Genomic DNA, 16837 nt, shown 5'->3' with positions numbered 1-16837 from the left:
GGTGTGTGTGTGGCAGAGTGTGGTGGGGTGTGTGGGGTGTGTGTGTGTGGGGTGTGAGTGGTGGGGTGTGTGTGTGGCAGAGTGTGTGTGGCGGAGGGTGTGTGGTGGAGTGTGTGTGTGGCAGAGTGTGTGTGGTGGGGTGTGTGTGTGGGGGGTGTGTGTGGCGCGGTGTGTGTGTGGCAGAGTGTGTGTGGTGGGGTGTGTGTGTGGGGGGTGTGTGTGGTGGGGTGTGTGTGTGGCAGAGTGTGTGTGGTGGGGTGTGTGTGTGGGGGGTGTGTGTGGCGCGGTGTGTGTGTGTGGTAGAGTGTGTGTGGTGGGGTGTGTGTGTGGGGGGTGTGTGTGGCGCGGTGTGTGTGTGTGTGTGGCAGAGTGTGTGTGGTTGGGTGTGTGTGTGGGGGGTGTGTGTGGCGCGGTGTGTGTGTGTGCCATAAGGTTCACATCTACCACAACGAGCCTCTTGCCCGTCCAAGGAGGGGTGTATTGCAGTAAATCTGAAACCTGCAAGCGAAAATCAGAGCGCGACGTGATATTAATTGCATCAGTGAGTGTGCAATTAGTAAGGGCGCGGTGACACAGACTTATTGCATGTGAAGGTTGTAATCCCTTGTTCATCACGACGTCCTTTTTACTTTGATGTCTCAACAGCAGCGTGACGGAGACCACGTGACGTGAGGGTCTTTGTCGTGAGGGTTGTGAGTTGACGCCGAGGAGGGGGGAGGAGGCGCCTCGCCCCCCCCATGTGGAGTGACGTCACCCGCTAATTATTATGAATGTGGGGGGGTCTATATGGGGGACGTCACCTGCTCATGGATATTAATGAGGGGGGCTGGTCGATGTGGAGTGACGTCACGAGCGTTAAGGACAGACATTCCTGGGTGATTGTAGTCGGTGTCTGGGTGAATATGGTGGGAGCGGTGGCGCAGTGGTTAGCGCGCTACCCTAGTTCAATTCTCGCTCACGGCCAACACCAATGACGATGCTCTTAACCAATCGGGGGCCTCCCCTAGGTCGACTTAGCCTCAAATGAATGCCTGGTGCGATGTGTAGACGTTGCCAATAGGGAGACAAAGGCGGGCGGGAGTGTATTACTGTAGATGTGTCACAGCAGGGCATGCGGTGTGTGTGTGTGCTCCCTGCTGATTTTGCCAGCTAAAGTAGAACTTAGAACGCCGAACTTAGAAACCCTGACTCTTGTTGTGCCCTGCTGTATTGAAGTCTCCACACGTAAGCAGCAATGGGTGTCTGAGTTCCATCAGCCTGTTGGCAATTCCTGGGTGTGGTTCAAGGATCAGGGTTAATCATTGACAAACTCGACAAGAATGTGGATTCTGACTGTTGACACATTGGCGATTGAGAAGACAGCCAGCCATCATTCTACACTATCAGAACCTTTATTCATCATGGAGGGTCACAGATGTATCAAGTAGGGTCACAGATGTATCAAGTAGGGTCACAGATGTATCAAGTAGGGTCACAGATGTATCAAGTAGGGCCACAGATGTATCACGCCACGTGAGTGCACATTGGTAACACGACGTCTCTTGCACGCTCAATAAGCAGCAGCAGCAGCAGCTGTGTGCCTATAAACAGACACGAGCCATGGTCGATCTACTGTTGGATTAAGTGATGGTTGTGAGTGGTGGCTGTATTGGTAGTGAGTGGTGGTTGTAGTGGTAGTGAGTGTTGTGAGTGGTTGTGAGTTGTGGTAGTGGTTGTGAGTGGTGGCTGTAGTGGTAGTGAGTGGTGGTAGTAGTGGAGGTGAGTGGTGGTTGTAGTGGTAGTGAGTGTTGTGAGTGTTTGTGAATTGTGGTAGTGGTTGTGAGTGGTGGAAGTGAGTGCAGTGGTAGTGGTGGTGGTTGTGAGTGGCGGTAGTGGTTGTGAGTGGTGGTAGTGGTGGTAGTGGTTGTGAGTGGTGGCTGTAGTGGTAGTGAGTGGTGGTTGTGGTTGTTAGTGGTGGTTGTGGTGGTGGTAGTGAGTGTTGGTAGTGAGTGGTGGTTGTAGTGATAGTGGTAGTAGTGAGTGGTGGTAGTGGTTGTGAGTGGTGGTAGTGAGTGGGAGGGGTGGTAGTGGTTGTGAGTGGTTGTGAGTTGTGGTAGTGGTTGTGGGTTGTGAGTTGTGGTGGTAGTGATAGTAGTTGTGAGTGGTGGTAGTGAGTGTAGTGGTAGTGGTTGTGAGTGGTGGTAGTAGTTGTGAGTGGCGGTAGTGGTGGTAGTGGTTGTGAGTGGTTGTGAGTTATGGTAGTGGTTGTGAGTGGTGGTAGTGAGTGTAGTGGTAGTGGTGGTGAGTGGTGGTAGTGAGTGTGAGTGGTGGTAGTGAGTGTGAGGGGTGGTAGTGGTTGTGAGTGGTGGTAGTAGTTGTGAGTGGTGGTAGTGATAGTGGTTGTGAGTGGTGGTAGTGAGTGTAGTGATAGTGGTGGTGGTTGTGAGTTGTGGTAGTGATTGTGAGTGGTGGTAGTGATAGTGGTTGTGAGTGGTGGTAGTGGTGGTGGTTGTGAGTGGTGGTAATGAATGATTGTAGTGGTGGTGGTTGTGAGTGGTGGTAATGAGTGGTTGTAGTGGTGGTTGTGAGTAGTGGTGGTGGTAGTGAGTGTAGTGGTATTGGTGGTTGTAGTGGTGGTGGTAGTGAGTGTAGTGGTAGTGGTTGTCGTGGTAATGAGTGGTGGTTGTAGTGGTGGTGGTAGTGAGTGTAGTGGTAGTGGTGGTTGTGAGTGGGTGTAGTGGTGGTTGTAGTGGTAGTGGTTGTGAGTGGGTGTAGTGGTGGTGGTTGTAGTGGTGGTGAGTCAGGGTCACGCCCCTCCTGCCGTCCCCACCCCCCGCGTCTCGCCCGGGCAGCAGCAGCAGCCACAGCAGCCACATCGCTCTCCAGCCAGAGAGGAGGAGGAGGTGAAGAAGGTGGAGGGAGACGAGCGAACAGAAGAAGCCACTCGACGAGACAGCGAAGAGCCACGAGGTACGTGTCGGCTACAACTACACTCGCAACAACCACCACCACCACACAACCTTAACGCCAGCCGGAGCAAGGAGCAGCAGCAGTAGCGAAGTGAAGGGTGTTGAACAATGGGGCTGGCAGGCCACGCCTGCTGCCGGCGGCAGGACGAGATCAGTCGATTCCGTTACAAAGAAAAGGGGGCACAACTAGACAACAACCACCACCACAGACAACAACCACCACCACAGACAACAACCACCACAGACAACAACCACCACAGACAACAACCACCACCACAGACAACAACCACCACAGACAACAACCACCACAGACAACAACCACCACCACAGACAACAACCACCACAGACAACAACCACCACAGACAACAACCACCACCACAGACAACAACCACCACAGACAACAACCACCACAGACAACAACCACCACCACAGACAACAACCACCACAGACAACAACCACCACCACAGACAACAACCACCACCACAGACAACAACCACCACCACAGACAACAACCACCACAGACAACAACCACCACAGACAACAACCACCACAGACAACAACCACCACCACAGACAACAACCACCACCACAGACAACAACCACCACAGACAACAACCACCACAGACAACAACCACCACAGACAACAACCACCACAGACAACAACCACCACAGACAACAACCACCACAGACAACAACCACCACCACAGACAACAACCACCACCACAGACAACAACCACCACAGACAACAACCACCACAGACAACAACCACCACAGACAACAACCACCACAGACAACAACCAAATACTGTACAACAACCACCACAGACAACAACCACCACAGACAACAACCACCACAGACAACAACCACCACAGACAACAACCACCACAGACAACAACCACCACCACAGACAACAACCAAATACTGTACAACAACCGGCAAGCGACAGGCACGGCAAGTGGAGGAGTGAGTGTACTGTTAGTAAGAGTTAGTAAGTCCGTAAGTTAGTAAGAGTTAGTAAGTTAGTAAGAGTTGGTAAGAGTTAGTAAGAGTTAGTAAGCGTTAGTAAGAGTTAACGGTGCGAATAGTGAGCGGTGATCCAAAGGGGCTCTACTACTACACTGTCACGCCTCTAAGAGTTGATACTTTTTATTTACAAAGACAACGAACGGGACACAACTTAAAACCAACTCACACGCCACAACCACTCACCACCACAATCACCACAACCACCACTCACCACAACCACTCACCACAACCACCACTCACCACAACCTCTCACCACACACCACAACCACCACCACTCACCACACCACAACCTCTCACCACAACCACCACACACCACAACAACAACACCGACTACATGCAGTGACAACCACCACACACAACAACAACACTGACGACATGCAGTGACACACACCACCACAACAACAACAACCAACAATAGCAAACATCGGTGTGTAAATGAATGAACTGCTACTAATAACGGGAGTATTTACAATGAGCGCAACCCTTGACAAACAACTCTTGAGGAAGCCGCAACAAACAACAACAACCACCATGAACACAACTTGTAATAATGGGCAACATCAGACGATGTGTTTATATTACAGCCAGTTAACAACCTCATGGGAACCAACACCACCTGGCTGGGCTTCTTATCTTGGCGTCTTGAGAGAATTATTAAAGCACAATAGGCAACCGAAACCATCAACGCCATCATCAGCAACAGCAACAATCGTATTTAGCATTCAAAATCAACTAAAGTTGATTGGCGAGTCTTGAGACGTCTTCAAACATTCGCCTCGAATGCAACGGGGAGAGGCCCTTTTGTACTTTGAGGCCGTGTCAGATTTGTGGCTTGCGTGGTAAGTTTGTATGGTTTTAAATCGTTGTTGTTTCTTTTGCGGCTGTCTATCCCGGTCAGATGTTGCATCAATGGTGCAGACCCTTTCACTTTGTAAATACATCGACAATCCCTGCTTGTGATCACCGATTATATTCGTTCAGACGTGCCAGGGTCTCGCCCACGGGCCCCCCGGCTTTCCTAGCACCGCTGCCGGGTGGCTGCAGCCCTGGCCGGCAGACTGAGCCACACCCTGCCCCCCCCTGCTCCCCGCGAGGACCTCTGCCCCTGCTGCTGCTGTGTTGGTCAAATGCCCTGCAAGGCCCCCACGTTGTGTCTCCCTGCCCCAGCAGCGAGCGGGCGGAGGCGTTGCAGAAGTCTGCCTCGTCCAGCCCTGGCCACGTCCATGGAATCACCGCGTTCACCACCCCCGCCGTTGACTTAACCACAAAGCAGTACCGATTTTACCGGACCCCGGTCGGCGGAATGATTGGCTGAGTTAACCCACTCCGACCTCTTCTACCCTGACCGCGATTTGAATGGGCAGGTTTGAATGGAAGCCAATGTGATAATCGCACTCTGTAGCCTGCGGCAAAGTACAGAATTCGTGTGCAGACTATTTAACTATACATATGTTTTTATTTAACCAGGTAAGGCCCACTGAGCTATGTAGCTCTTATTCAGAAGCGACCTGGCTATCAAACGATAGCTCACGTGGAATGTTATAGCAGCCAAACACTCTTAAAGGCGTGTGACGTTGATTATAAATGTGGAGGGAAAACCCGGAGGAGCTGGAGAATAATTCACGGGGAGAGACAGAGACACGCAAACTCCAGATATACAGCGGGTGTCAGTTTCGGGATCGAACCCACGACCTCCTGGGTATACCAGGCGAGGTCGTGAACATCTCGCCGCCGTGTATAATACGGTAACGCTGTGAAATGGCACGGCAATTTATTCTACCCCGTCAATCCACATCTGGATGCGGGCTTCCATCATCATGCTGTGGTCGGACTTGCTGCCGACCACAATATTTAAACGCACTGCTTTGTTCAATATCCTTTTGGAGATCCTAGCCCCCGCAATGGGGTGTCTACATGGATGTCCCTGTACATGTTTTATAGTGGAGGGGGGGGGATGTGCTGAGAATTTAATTTAATGCGTATGTGGAGCAATGGTGCCAACTTCACAAATGTGTGGCCATGGGTCAAGAAAGGGCACGGATTGTAAAAGATCAGCGTGCTGATTAAGCATCAAGCGTTGTGTTTTGCGATAACTTACGGAGGTGCGTCTTATGTTGGCGCAGTTATCGGCACGGTTTCCTGCATTGTGGTTCCGGTGAGTCATTCACCTGCGTTGTTACCTGCAGGGCCGCCGCTACATGGAACCAAGGCGAGGAAAACTTTCGCGAGCTTGCCAATTTGTAGTGTTAGTTTATAACTCCGCTTGTGAACGCAGGATAGACTCGGCGAGTCTCAACAATGATTCTTTTTTATGGACCTGCTAAGTTTTCGCAGGAGTGGGTGATGTTGCTGCGTGTTATCCCGATTGAGTAAATTGCAGGCGATTCATCTTCTTGGTTCTTTCAGTAAAGTCACGTAGAAGGAAAAAACTAAAAATAAAACATAATAAAATACAATTCTCACGACGTTTCGGCCACAACGCAAGCAGCCGTCCTCAGGTGAAGAACAGGGCTGTCGGAAAGACAGCGTCAGACGCTGTCATTCCGACAGCCCTGTTCTTTACCGAAAGAACCAAGAAGATGAATCCCTGCAGTCACGAAAGCTTTAAATGGGAAAAAAAATTGCAGGCGATTCGTCCGGATTTGGGATGTTTGGCCAATGCCAGTTCCATTCTATGTGTTTTTTTTTTACCAAGGGAGGAAACCGGAGGACGTGGAGGGGAACCTCCTCATTCAGAGCAGGAGAACGTACCAATTCCAGTAGAGAATCAAACTCATGCTCTTCTAGCTGGGAGGCTACAAGTATTAACATTGCACCAGCACCATCCTGTTAAGTTCGTTTATGAAATTACTGACAAAAATATCCGTCGACCACGCGTTTATTGTGTTCGTCAACAATACTTAAGTGAACGAAAATCATCAATATGATGACCACGACTTACCCACCAAAGCGCAGCTGATGATGACAAGACTAAACTAACGAGTCTGAGTGAAGGTGCAGACTTAAGATAAGTCAGGTTCGTTGTTAGAGACTGCGGGTTCGTGTGCAGTGCTGGGTGGATTATCAGATGGCAGGACTGCGAGATGTGGTGACAGCTTGGGGCAAGGCCTTAAACCAGCAGTAGATTCACTTTTAACTAATGATGATGATGATTGGAAACTGCAGACCAAAAATGGTAAATAGCTATACGCAGTCTGTATATAATACGATTACTGAGCTCACCAACGATGAATAACTAAGAGCGGACCACATTTTTGACCCTTTGAGAGGATAATACTTATCTAAATGACTGATGGATAATAATCTACAGACGAAGACTCCACTGAAATTCAACAGGCTGTCTTCGACTAGACTATGAGTAACATGTATTTTCTTAAGTTAACACTGCTGCTTGTGAAACATCATGTTGTTATGAAACCACTATGTCTATGCCAAGTAAAGGGAGGTAACGGGGTGGGGGGGGTTGGCATAGGTTGGGGCAGTTCCCGTGGCCTTCCAGGCACCTTTCACACAGGAAGTTGTGACATTCTGACGTGGGTGAGAGCGTTTGCAAGATAGCCTGGCATAATAAAACAATAAAAGTCAGTTGAGAGTTTGGAGTGTTTAAGGCAGGTCGTGTGCAGGTGCTGGTTGGATTGTTCGTTACATGTTAGGACCATCAGAGATGGCTTCATACGGCAATGGATACATCATGGCTGATGACGAAACCTAAAGCTAAGGAACAGATACAATTGCAACGTCAATACAGACAAAGAGCTTCCCTGATCAAACAGGCATGGAGGGATGGATGCTTATTTGTGGTGGAAATTCCACATTCCTTTGGCAGGAGCCAGGTGATTAAGAGAACAGTACGTGTGTATCGACCTCGGATAGATTATGGAATTCGGACTCCCGCTACAGCCCGACAGAGAGTGCCGCATACTATACTGTACGTAACAATGCCGATCGTTTCTTCAGGAAAGGCTGGCTGAGCATGTAGGCCTTCTTGTCATGATGGGATGTTTTGGCCAGTTTGAAATCAATTCATTATTTGGTGGTACTCCATTGGCAGTGGTGTACAAACGCAAATAACATAAAACTCAAACCATTTGTCAATGACACTCACTGTTGTGAGGGAGAATATGAATTCATACCGTCTATACTTGTTCTTTTCGGACGGTGTTTTTCACGGACGTGAGCCCTTTAATGTTCTGCTTCGTGTGTAGGAAGGAAATTGGATTTCTGGGAGAGCCCCGTGCACAGTAGGGGGATATTGCTCAGATAAATCTCATGCGAGAGTTTACAAACCTACTTGCTGTACTCCCATTTCCTTAGCCACGTGGCAGCGCCAGCAGTGACCTTGAAGTTTGATCCGCGAAACCCATGCCTCCTGGTCCGGCAAACCCATCATTGTAGTGAACAAACATCTGTGCGGTGACCTTGAGATCTCTGGAGGCCGGACGACTTTACAGAGTGTAAGCCATTTCCTCAATGTTGCACATGCGGCACGTTGAGTTTGTCTTAATGCTTAATGCTTGATGCGTTGAGCAGGGCCCCCCCACCCCGCCAGACCCCTTTGGGCTGGATGCGGAGAGCTCTTGCCAGTGAACGATTCGGCCAAAGTGCTCTACCCTCGTCAGGTCACCGAGGCTAAGCAGACTTGAAACTGGATAGTGCTCGGATGGGCGTCCGCGACTGTGAACAATACAGATGTACGCACAGGGTACTTCGCAAGCTCTTCTGTGAGGACAACAACTTCAGTTGTTGTACTGTGCTTCTATGCTCTCACATCCGCCAGCCCAGCAACATTTGTTGAAACAAGCCCAACTCGGCTGACGAGAACCAGAAGGTCGAAACTGGTTCATGGTTTCCTTGCAAAAGCAAATGTTGCTGGATAATGTTGGCCTGGGAAGCCAGTGGGCCGATGGAGGGAGAATACGGAAACGGAGGTATTGATTATCCTGCAAATGTTATTGCTCACAATGCTCCCCACGCAGTGTGGGTCGTGGGGGTTGTTTGACCATACTTCACTACGCTGGTCAGTGAGGGTTGGTCAAGGCGGGGAACCCTGATGCGAGAGCATGCCCTCTGCTTGCTTACAGTAGTGCCCCCTGCATCACCATACACATACACACCTCTTTTATGTACATTCGTGGTCCACCCATCCAAGCACTATCCGGTTTCGACTCTGCTTAGCCTCAGTGACATAACGAAGGGCAGCACGGGTTGGCTGATTTGTACGTAAGTGTACAGAACGTATTGTATATTTCTAAAAAAGCGTCTTTCAGTGCGGTGGTGCGTGGTTTTATGAGTAACGGCTTTTACATTTCTGCGGGGCGGTTTTAATGCCTGTGATGCGGATGCTTTCACAAGGCCCGCCTCAGGAGCTGGAACCCCCTGGGATCAAACGTTTAGCCACCGCCTGGAACTAGCCACCGCGGATATTAACCAAATTAATATAATGCCTCCCCTTCCCATTACCTCTCCCATCTTTAAACACGGGCACAAAAAAATGAACGCATTTATCAATAACACCGTGGCCTTAAAAGGAATAGATTGAATAGATGTCGTTTTGGCCAATGGCCCTTTTTCATGGAATGACGACACCGATTAAATATTTTTCCTTTCAATGACCACTGTTATTGACGAATGTGTTGATTTTGTTACTTGTGCATGTGCACCACCGCCAAATAAGTTGCTTAAAATAGAATGTTTTTCTTTTCCTTTATACAACCCATCAGTCGCATGACCTTCTGTGAGTGCGTCTTATCAGCAGCGTTGGTTCAATGCTAGCGAAAACGCTGGGCCCGATTCGACATTCAGCTTCTCGTCAGCCGAGTCTGGCTTGCTCTATCTAACCAACGGGGTTGGATGTGGAGACCCCTCCCTACCGGGAACGTGAGATCTGTAATCCGGGCACAGCCAGCTGCCTGCGTGCGCGTGCCATTGGCGTCGCTGACATGTAACTCTTTTCGGGATAAAACTAAAAATGCGGGGCAGTAGGAGCTCCGGTTGAGTTTACATGCGTGCAGCTTTTGCGGAATACAGCCTGCCCCGTAGATTTCCGCGGATGTGCCCGATAGCTCCGCGATTGTTGGGTTACGTGGAAAAAACATGTCAGGCTTTGCTCGCCGGTAGGAGGTTGTCACGTCGGAGCGATGTGTTGTGGAATTGTCCGTTTCGGTGACGATTGGGAAGGCGTTCGTGCGTTCCTGAGCGGACGGGATATCCGGCGCTGGGAGCACTCGCTGCCCGTACGTGCTGAGCAGAGTATGTTGATATGTGCGTGTGTGCACGCTCACGCCGTATAAGGTGCTTGCTGACAGCAGTTTCCCCAACCATGGCGGCGACGTGGGGGGCTATTGTCTTTTGCTTGTCGCACGCCAAAAGGATACTGCTCTGTGAAGCCGAACTCTGCCTTGATAAGTGGAGTCTTTCCATGAGTCACATCGCCATATTTACTTTACAAGACACTCACTGTGTCTGTCTGCGAGTCAGTCCGTTAGTCACAGCTCCTACTTGAGTCATTTTTATTTAGCACGGTCACGTAAGGGCTCATCCATACTCCAAGAAAGCAGGGACCTCTCCGGCTTGTTTACCCGTGACAGTCTCGCCGAGTCTCACGACTCCTTTTCAGGAGGGGCCTGCCAAGTGCTCACAGTCGGAGGTGATGGTTGTGTAATCCTAACCGAGTAATCTGCGGTGTAATTTGTTTGCGTATTTGGCAATTGGACTGACACCGACACGCGATGGCCTCCTCTTGCGAATTGACACCACCAGATATTTAACGACCTCTAACACTGCAGTTATCTACTGGACATCTGTGAAAAAGTTACTGGACTTTTGTGAAATTGAGCCCTATAGCTCATCAGATTCCTCCAATACGAATATATATTCTGATTCTGATTTAATCGGAGTGTACTTTCTCTTGGTCATGTCACCACCCCTATACGGTACTGCCCCTTATTGATAATGCATTCAAGACTCATCATCTCAGACTAAGGTCAACGAGTGACACAATGTTAACCGCGCAGCGTTGGTTTTTTTTTCTTTCCTTGAGCGAAAATGTCGAAGCTCTCTCTTTCCATTGCTAAATGTTGTTATATCTTCAGTTCAAAGTTGGGAGAAGTTTTTGTAAAATGAAGAGAACAATCCGGCTAAATTGTTCCTCGGGCTCGTGTCTTTGTCTCGCATGTGACGTACAGGGACTCCTAGGTTCCAGAGGTCTGTTGGTAAGTCAATTAATCCAACTTTACTCCTGTTGATTCCAAACATGCTGTACGATCTGTACACTAAACACGGGAAGTGGCTTTAAAAGTTGTATAATCTCCTGTAGATGTAGATACCTCTCTTTCTTCACGTTCTGCAGATGTAGATGTCACTGGTTCTTCACGTTCTGCAGCTGTAGATGCCACTGGTTCTTCATGATTTGCAGATGTTGATGCCACCACCGCCATCCATTGCGCGGCGGTTGAATTTATGACTGTCGGTCCGAACAGGAATCTGGACATACGGACCAGGTTTGTTCGTATCTCTGAAAGTTCGTAAGTCGAATGCTCGTAAGTAGAGGAGTCTCTGTATCAGGATTGTAGCACAGTAGACGTGTGATGTAAGGACACCAACTTGCGGGGTGCAAGTCCACGTGTGTGTGCATCCTGATGAGAAGTTGCTGCCTGTGTCGGGGAAGCTGCCCTTTGCTACCCACCGCCCTCCTCCCGTCCCCCCTCCCCCCCACCAGTGTAAACTGTGTTGTTTACATGCGAACTGTGCGGCCATATAGAGTGCGCCTACGTGCAGTTTCTGCAGGTACGTATGTTGAAATTACTCGCCACAGTGCGTGGCCAACCGAGCTCATCGGAGGTGCGGAAGGTAGACAAAGATTCACCCCCTAGGTCGGCGATGGTCAACGCGGACGAGTTACCGGGGCCACGGATGCCCCCGGCGCCCCACAGGTTGCCCACCACTGTCCTCGTCTGTAAGCGGTGGGCCGGTACCAGACTTGATTCACCGCGGGACGGGATTTATTGACAGGAAAGCACTGAATCGTTTTCGTCACTCCGGTGAGAATGTTAGGTGCTAAAATATATAAGTTGACAAATGCGCCTGTTTTCCCACGTTTAGCTCTCCACGTGAAAAAATTAAACTAATATTTTTGAGAAGAACGTCCATACACCGAGGAGACGGAATGACGGAATCGGTTCGTGTCCTCCATGGATTGTCGCACCGTGAGAAGCGGCAGTGGTGGGCGGCCGCTGGGGAAGGCCTCCATCCAGGCTGATGCTGACATTAATGGGGTATCTATAAACCGATCACCCTCTGTAATGTTTGTTCTTCGACGGAGCACTGCCTTGCTTAGGTGAAGTATCATGAGTGCCGTGCAGACCCGGCTAGCTGGACTGGATAGCGGCACCCATGCCAGCTAGGTACTTGTCTTGCCTCGAGACAACGTGTGCTCCCTTCGCCAACCCGCACTGACCGGCGTGGTGAAGTATGGTCAAATCCCCCCCTCCCCCCCCCCCCAATGCACCTCAACCATGGCCCCCGATCGCCAGCAGCTCCGGATCCACCCACCGACGATGTCGGTCGAGATGGTGAAGGGGAGCAGGTGGGTGCTACGAATCGCTGGGTACTGCGAAAGGTGGCGGCGGCGGCTTGGGGGAGGCATTGATCCAGCAGCGGATTGACCATGTCTGCCGATGATGATGCGCGTATGATGTCTGCAGTGGGCCAGGGAGAGTTTTGTTATCTGGGAGGTTTGTACTGCGGTGGCGGTGACGCGTTGGGCTTGGCGCGGCGTCTCTCCGTGTTCACGGCAGCCAAGGTCCAATTCACTTGCGCTGCACCCACCTTCCCTGTCGCTCTGCCTGCAGTCACCTACGTGGGGCTGGGCCCCATCTCGCCACGTCCCGTCGCCTGTACCCGGCTGTGTCACAACGTTGACCGTGGGACAGGCAACTTGCAGGCTGTGTCGGTCAAACAGCTGCAAAAACACCGTTGTATCGGCCCTGGCCAACTATAGCTCACAACTCTTTTTTATTTCACCAGACAAGGCCCACTGAGCTGTGTAGCTCTTTTCCAGAAGCGACCTGGACACTAATGATAGCGCAGCAAAGTGGCTTATCACGTGGAAACGTATTGCAGCAGAATACTCTAAACGTACTTTGATGCTTAATGTGGAGGGGAAAACCGGAGGACCCGGAGAAAAATCCACACGATCATGGGGAGACACGCAAACGTCAGGGTCAGAATTGAACCCACGACCTGCATACCAGGCGAGGTAGTTAACATCTCGCCACCGTGGCGAATTACTCGGCGGAATCTCGCCGAATCTAGGGAGGCTCAAGAGATGCCGCTGAGTTTCGGGGCATTGCCTGAATGGGCTCCACGCGTGCCGTACACTGTCGCCATGAGAGTCTCGCCGAGTCTCCGGGAGTCGTTTTCAGGAGTTTCCTGAATTCATTGGGATGTTGTGGCCCATTGAATTTCATCAGCGAGTGTTCAGCTCTGTGTGGGAGGAAACCAGAGATACCCGCCCGTTCAAGGACGTGTAAGAACTTCCTTGAAGAAATGTTACGGTGATAGGCACATGTCAGTTTTAAGGCTATCGGAAGCGCACAAAACTGTACATACGAGACAGACACCAGCGAGAAACGCTTCAAAGCGAGACGGTGAAAAGGACACACAAATAATCCATTCTTGATCCGTTAAGCATATTCATCATCACAGTTCCATCGATTCGCCTAGTTCATAGGTCCTCTCTTTTTTTACATTTACGCAGCTAAACCCAAAAACCTCTGTTGTGGATAATATTGGTCACGAAAGCCGACGTGTTAAACTGAGCTGCTTTCTTATGGCAAATGTCCCTAAGCGGCCCAACACTTCCGGACCGAGAAAAATAATATGTCTGTGGATGTGTGCGTGCTGTCAGCCGACCTGCTGACACTGCCGGCGATTGTGCGAGCGGCGAGTTCACAGCAGCAGCGCCGACTAGGGCCTGCTGTGCGCAGATGCTGGGCTGTTTGCCGGGTTCCGTGCCGGGCTTTGTTGTGCCGGGGAGCCACGTGCTGCTGGGTGGAGGGCACGGTGACGCTGGGAGCCGAATTCTCATACGGTTCCCAGTGCAGTGTGTGGTGCGTCGTCCCTTGTGTTCCTTGGGAGGTGGTGGGGGTGTTTGATTCTTTTCTCACTCCAAATCAATGTTGCTTTGTATGTATGTTGAAAGTTCATGTGAACTCAACCAGAGCCGCCCCTACCTTTTGCTCATATTTTGTCGAGTTCAATGTACAGAACAGGTATGAAACCAGGCCAACATATTTAGGCCCAGTAATTAATATTTACTGAGATATGTGTATCCTTTAGTACAGTAACGGGGTGGGGGGGGGGCGTACACTCTACTTGTGTTACAGATGGGCAGTTAGGTCTTCTGTAATATTTTAGTGAAATGATTAACAATCAGAGCTTTGGTTTTCTTGTGATACTGGGTGCCTCAAAATGTATTTTTTTACGTCAACATTCCCCACCTTCATTTTAAAGAAACAAAAACGCTTTTCCCTTCAACTTTCCCCGCGAGAAAAATGAATTGAAGAAGACGCTTTGATTCGGAAGCCGAGGCACTTTTCGCACGATTCAACGTTTAATATTGTCAACGCATGGAACGAGAAGTGAAATGGAATTGACAAACGACATTCCACGTTGAACACACGTAGGAGGTGTCGCGACCAGTGTCATCCGTAGCAGAGGTTGGGTTTTTTTGTTGAGTTGGAGCGCGTGAATATAATCGTGTCGTTAAACCCGCCACCCTCTGACACAGCAAGGTTTTTATCATGTAAATAAAACGTGGCAATTCGTTATTAGTTGAGCACACCGGCGTGTTGGATAGTAAACCCACGACATTTACAATTGCTAATTGGCCGTGTCGGATGGTGGCTGGTTTAATGGCACATTGATATTTACGCGATCTAACACCAAAGAGAAAAAATAACTCTGTTATGGATGAATTCGTTGTGTGGTGGAGTTTTTATTATGTTGTGTGGCCTTGTGTAGTGTCCGCACCTTACACCACCGTCATCTACCCGTGGCCATGTAAGAAGCCGGTTTCATCACAAAACGTATAAATCGGATGCAATTCGCGCCTACTTCATGTTAACAAAAACGAAATGCCTCTGACTCCATAGCTGCTACTACGGTATTGTTAGGCAATTGCTCGCACACCAGTTTAAAACGTTTAACAATTTCATTCTCACCAGGCCCCACGGCGTAAGCAAGCACAGTTTTATAGTCCGATCTGTCTCTCTTTTCGCCTCTCTTATGTGCTGAAGAAGGGCCAATTCCAGAAACATTGCCTGTTATATATATAATTTTTAAGGCCGCATGCAGCGTTATTGCCGAATGTTTTGAGTATTTTTATGTCACGCTTTGTTCACATTCCTCTTCTCATCGGACAAGAATTTAGTTTTTCGATGTGGGGGTTGGGTGGCGTTAGCATGCCAAGCGATAGTTAAAAAAAACACTTCATTTTAGACATCCCGAGGCCAATATCTGCTCAGTGCGTTTTCGGACTGTACTTTGGGCCCCTTAAGCCGAACATCCAAGGGGGATTTTCCCGCGTAGGATTTTGCCATTGGTTCTGCTACTGCTGTGTAACTCCCCGGCGTGTGTTTTCGGGTTCGTTGCCGCGCGTTGTCAGCGTCGTATTTTCCTGTGTTTGCTACCCGCGCGTAGCAAGCAAGATGTTTCCATCGCAAGGGATGGTCCGAAGCGAAATGTTAATCAGAAACTGACGGCCACGTGGAGCGAAACGTCGGACGTCGTGCCGAACGACAATGTCGCGCGGCACGACCCGGAAGCTCCATCGCAGAACCGCCGCGGCAGAGCAACTGTGGAAATTGACGCGGCCAAATCCTGCGAAACCGATTAAAATTAATTTTAAAACATTACTCCCCTTGGTTGCTCGACTTTTGCGACCCAGAGTGAAGCAACCGCCGAAACAGCTGCTGCTGCATATTAGTGCAAGATTGTAATGCCGGGAGCATTTTGCAATTCTTAAACAACTACAACTTTTTATTTTTGTTATATCCCCGATAAAAATGTGCGCGGCTGTACGGCACAACCACGGAAAACTGTCTTGAGAAGACGAAGAAGGCTGTTGGTGCACGGTGGCATGGAGATGTTAACTACCTCACCTGGTATACAGGAGGTCGTGAGTTCGATCCTGAAACTGACACCCGCTGTATATTTGGAGTTTGCGTGTCTCTCTTATCATCATCATCACGATGGCTAGGAGATGTTAACTACCTCGCCTGGTATACAGGAGGCCGTGGGTTTGAGCCCGACCCTGACACCTGCTGCAGAGATGGAGTCTGCTTGTCTCTCTTCCCGTGGTCCCGTGGATTTTTCTAAAGTATTTGGCTGCTCAAAATTTCGACACGATGAGCCACTTGGTTGAGCTATCATTTAGCGAGGGCCAGGTCCCTTCTGAAAAAGAGCTACACAGCTCGGTGGACCCTTACCTGGTGAAGAAAAAGTTTTATAACACGTGGGAGGCGGTAGCGTGACCATCTCGGACATCGCGAATGCGATCTGAAATTCCTGACATTTTGCTGCTGCTAATCCGGGGATCTGGTTTAGAAGGTGCCCTCTTTTATTATTCTCTGCAAAGTAAATCGGTGCAAACGATCACGCCTCTGGGAAACACAACAAAAAACTAAACGTTTGTTTTCTCTTACTGCGATTATGTTGTCCCGTCAAGTTAAGAACTTGGGTTTTTTAGTCGTAGTTTTTCGTTGCCGAGACTATGATCAATGTTTGTTTGGGCTCTGGGCACGTGGAGCGTACTGTAGTACTATGTGGCCTAACCAAAACACAAATGTGGATCACAATCAATTT

General features: G+C 49.7%; 1 protein-coding gene across 1 annotated transcript in view; it reads left to right on the top strand.

The window, feature by feature from the left end:
- The first annotated feature begins 2811 nt into the window (after nt 1-2811).
- The window catches only part of LOC144951351 (integrin beta-1-B-like), a 39486-nt gene continuing 25460 nt past the window's right edge, over nt 2812-16837 (top strand). Inside the window, exon 1 of the mRNA XM_078881567.1 lies at nt 2812-2949. The gene's annotated coding sequence lies outside the window, so the exon portion shown is untranslated. The remainder of the gene's footprint in view (nt 2950-16837) is intronic.

This window comes from Lampetra fluviatilis, chromosome 62, assembly GCF_964198595.1.
Source record: "Lampetra fluviatilis chromosome 62, kcLamFluv1.1, whole genome shotgun sequence".
In the NCBI taxonomy this organism is placed as follows: Eukaryota; Metazoa; Chordata; class Hyperoartia; order Petromyzontiformes; family Petromyzontidae; genus Lampetra; species Lampetra fluviatilis.
The sequence above is the reverse complement of the archived record's forward strand: the minus strand, read 5'-3'. Positions and strand labels throughout refer to the sequence as shown.